Genomic DNA, 4756 nt, shown 5'->3' with positions numbered 1-4756 from the left:
CCGCAGGTCTGATTTTCTTTTTTTAAGATTTTATTTATTTGACAGACAGAGTCACAAGTAGGCAGAGAGGCAGGCAGAGAGAGAGGAAGGGAAGCAGGCCCCCTGCTCAGCAGAGTCCAATGCGGGGCTCAATCCCATGACCCTGGGATCATGACCTGAGCCGAAGGCAGAGGCTTAACCCACTGAGCCACCCAGGCGCCCCAGGTCTGATGTTCAAGTCTGCCCCAGCCCCATATCTCAGCCCCTTACGTGTCCTCCTTGAGTGCTCCGTGCACTGCTGATCAGCTGGGATTTGGGACTCTTGGTCATGTCTGTGCACATAAAAGATGTGCCTGGCAGCCATTCCTCTCCCCCCACCACCACCCCATGCTGTTGCTGAGTAGCTGGAAAAGCAGTCTAAGGGAGGAGGCAGGAACTGGAGGCCCAGCTGGGCCCCTGACTCACTGCCTGTGATTACAGCTTCTAGCAGAGACCTGTCCCTACCTCTCCCTGCAGACCCCTGTCCCCCAACTCCACACTCCTTAGGTGGCCTCGACACCAGGCCCCCATCACTGGATGGCTTATGCAAGGTTTGAGACGGGTATAGTGGTGGGAGGGAGAAGTTTCACATCAGAGTCTGGGGAGGAAGAAGTCTGGGAACGGCTTCCTTAGAGAAGGGAACATTGGTGTTGGGTTTTGAAGGATGGGTGGACGTTTGCTAGGAATAGATGGAAGGAAGGTGAATGAACGTTCCAAACAGAGAAAACAGTGTTCGTTCTCTACTGTTATCGCCCCAGAGCCTAGGACAATGCCTATCACAGAGTGGGCGCTTAAGCATTTGTTACATGGATAAAAGAATAAATAAATGTTGATGGAAAGTGTTGGTGCTTTGGGGAACTTGGGGAGGACAGAAGCACTAGGCTTGTGAGAAGAAGGCTGGATAGCTATGTGAGGGCTGGAGCCATGGTGCCTGAGGACCAATGTATTTACTCATTCGGTACCTATTAAGCACCTGCTGTGTACTTGGCAAATGCCAAGCCCTGGGACTTGCTCACAGTGAAATGGCTACAATCCATGACAAGGTCTGTGAGTGGGACTTAGGCAGGTGAGGAGGGGAGGGAACAGCATGTGGACATTACTCATGGAAGACTTGAGACCGAAGAGGCCAGCGTGGGTGGCTGGAGTCAGGCTTGCAGGCTACGCTAAGGATTTAGGATTTCATCCCAAGAGTGATGAGGAGCCTTTAAGGTTTTTCGGTGGGAGAGGGGGTAATCTGCTCAGATCAGACTTCATTCGGACCACAGAGCAGAGAGAACGTAGGGGCCAGAGAGACCAAAGTGGGGGCTGCTGTCGTGTCAGCCAGGGAACTCTGTGGTGTGGACACTGGTGGTGGTGACAGGCGGGGAGAAGTTGGAATCTCGAGGAGATCAGTCAGGCTGTCCTGAGACAAGGAAGTTCAACGAAGAGCCCTTCATATGCCACGGGGCTGTCCCACTTGTAGCACTGTCAGGCTGGCTTCCCCCAAAGCCAGTCCAGCGCATGTAGCTGATTTGGGAGGTGAGGGAAGTGGAAAGGGGCTGGAAAGAGTGCGTTATCCATCAGGCTACCCCTGCTGCCATTACTCCGCCCAGGTGAGAGGTGAGAGGCTTTCTGGGTTTCAGAATCCAGGTGGGCCGTGTGAACATGGCCCCTTGGAAGCGGCTCCTTGAGGTTGAGCGGCCCCGCTAATGCGCATGGAACCGAGAGGAGCCTTTAGCCCACCCCTGGCTGGGCTGCAGATCTGAGCTGGAAAGGTGACCGAAGGCTAAGTTTTGGGGGTAGTTTGCTATACATAGCATTGGACAACCCAAACACCAGAGCTTTGGGGATTTCAGTACCTATCAATTCAAGCCCCGTAAAAGGAGGTCACAATCCCCATAAGGCAGAGAGGAGAGTCAGGGGTGACAGGAAAGTCAGACCCTGCTGTGTCCCTCAGGCACCGTAGGGGTATGACACTGGGTCCTTCTACCTGGACCAGGCCCTAGAAAGGAACTCCAGGTAAGTGTGGGGAGATCCAGAGCAGAAGGGAGCAAGCCTTAGGGTTCCCAGCTGAGCGTGTGGTGAGAACCATACAGAAGGTCTAGGTGGCCCGGGAGCCCGAGACAATCAACTGGTACAGGCTTAAGGTCCCAGATGGGTATGGCAGGAGGCACCATATTTGGGCACCAAAAAGTAACCAGAAGGACTTCACTGCATCCCCTGTGTGGGACAAGTGGCTAGACTTTGCAGGTTCCGGTGTCCATATACTCTCCTTACTGGTTCCCCCTGCCTGGGGGTGCCACCTGCTGCCCAGAACCCACAAGCCTATTAAGAGAATCTTCGCGGTGGAGCCAGAGAGGACTGTGTTCAAATTCCACGTTTCCTGATTAGCTGTGTGGCCTTTTGCCTCTTGCCCCCTCTGAGCCTCTGCTTCCTTTTTTGTAAACGGGAAGCACTGACAGAGGTGTTAGAGCAAATATTTCCTAAGGGGTCATTATTATGTCCAGCATAGGATACAAATGCATGTCCGGAGTGGGGGTGGGGAAGACATTTTTTCCTTTAAAAAGCTAATTCTTACCAAGTTTTTACTCTGCACCAGGCATTTTACATACACTGATGCACTTAACCGTCAAGTACCCCAGTGAGGTGGGTACTATTATCACTGTTTCATAGATGGGAAAACTGAGGCCCACAGAGATGAAGCAGGTAATCACTAAGTGGCCTAGGCAAGATTCGAACACAGGCAGGCTGGCTCCAGAGTTGGTGGCTGTCTCTCACTGAGGCTCAGAGAAGGGAGGGCCCTAGCTCCAGAAGAATCAGAAAGGAGCATGAGGAAGCTTACGATGAGGGGTCTGGGATGGGAGGGGTTGTTGAGACCCAGAAAAGAGGTGATCCTCATCCTTGGCTGGGTGAGAGAAGTTGGGCTCTGCAAAGGAGTCTCCGGAAGGATTTTCTTATGACTGTGTGATGGTGACCTCCCTGTCAAGCAGGTGTGTGGGCAGAATCCAGTGCCCCCCACCCCCATGTTAGAGGGCAGTTTAAAGGTGGGTGGGTGCTGGGTTCTGAAGGGCCTGAGCCTCCACGGGCCAATTGCTCATTATGCGGGCAAGGGGTCCCTGCCCATGCGTTCACACAGCATGGCCCAGGCACTACTGAAACAGGAGCCCCGGATGCCTGACCACAACCTTGCCCGCCGGCCACCTTCTCACAACCTGCAGCTGCCTTCCTACCACCACCACCATCAGCGCCCCCACTAGGCTGTGTCAGAAAGGGGCAGAAACCAAACTTACTATAGGCTCCCAGCATGCGGCATTTTCTGTTGCACCTGCTGCTTCTTAGGAAGGAAGGTGGCCCAGCAGGGCTTGGGGACAGCACTAAAGTCCCAGCCAGGTGTCCAGGATTCCCCATCAAACAGGCCCTGCCGGCCTTGCCTTGCCCAGCAACAACACAGTGCACACTTCCCAACAGCAACTGGCAGGCCCTTCCGTTTGGAAACTGAGACCCTGACTACAGGTGTACAATCCCCTCTGCTTAACATACATAACCTCGTTTAGTTCTCACAACTACCAAATGATGGGGTACTAAGGTTATGCCATTTTACAGACCACCAGACTGAGGTTCAGAGGGTAAGTCACGGCCCGGGGTCAGAGAGCTCATTGGCCCGTCCAAGATTCAAGCCTCTGTCAGTCTGGTGCTTTGGCAAGTTGGGGGTCGGGGTCGGGGGCGGGCGGCCGTGGAGAGATGCAGACACACACATGGGCTGGGAGCAAAATGGCCAGGGAGGTGAGGCTAAAGGCAGATGCCGAGGCTAAATCACGAAATCAAAGACGCCATCTCATTTCAGTGCGTGTCCGGGAAGGCTGCTAGGGAGGTGAGCTGAGGCTCAAAAAAATCAACATGAAGGAGATGGGTGGAAAGGAACTGGCATTTCAGGAGGAAGAAACAGCTTGGGCGAAGGCCAGGAGGTGTGACAGAGTTTGAGCAACGCTGGCGCTCAGAGTTCGCGGGGAGGGTAGAGGGGTCGAGGCCCGACAGGTCTCAAACAAAGGCTTGGAACGCCAAGCAAAGCAGGTGAACTCGATCCCGGGAGCCACGGGAGGTTTTCGAGAAGAAACCCTGGCTGGGGACCCGGCCCTCGCGGAACCGCCACGCCATTGCCCACGCCGCGCACGCTGTCCAACCGCACGGCTTCAAAACTTTGGAATCGTCCCCGGTAATCAGCTATAGTTTTGCCTTCACCGTGAGTCTACTTGTCCCCTTGAGTTTCCTTCTGTCGTTTCGAAGAGGAGCCCCTATACCCATCTCTAACGCGAAGGAAAACCGACGCCAAATCCCCGCGCTCCCCCCGCGGCTGCGCACGCGCCCGCCGCCACAGGGACGTGACTCGTGGAACGTCCACTCCGGACGACGGGGGTGGGGGGCGGGGAGGTGCCCCCTGAGTCCCGCTTCTGCGGCCGTCGCCGTTTGGACTTAGAGCTGGGACCCGGTGGTCTCGGCCCCGCAGTTTGAAAAGTTTCTGCTGGTTTCATAAGTTTCCTAAGGAGTCTGAGGGCTTTTCTCCGTTGGCGTCTACATTCGGGCACTTACATAGCCACCCATTCACCCTTCAGGGGTCCTCGACGCCCTCCACGCAGCTAATTAAGTGACGGACGCAGTAACCAAGGCGACCGCTTGATCGACAGGCTTGCATGCAAACCAACTTCCGGAAGCTGCAGTCTGGACCCGCCCGGCGCGTGGCCGGTGACCCAATGAAAGAACT

Source organism: Lontra canadensis, unplaced genomic scaffold (assembly GCF_010015895.1).
Source record: "Lontra canadensis isolate GAN:19392208 unplaced genomic scaffold, GSC_riverotter_1.0 scaffold122, whole genome shotgun sequence".
NCBI lineage: Eukaryota > Metazoa > Chordata > Mammalia > Carnivora > Mustelidae > Lontra > Lontra canadensis.
The sequence above is the reverse complement of the archived record's forward strand: the minus strand, read 5'-3'. Positions refer to the sequence as shown.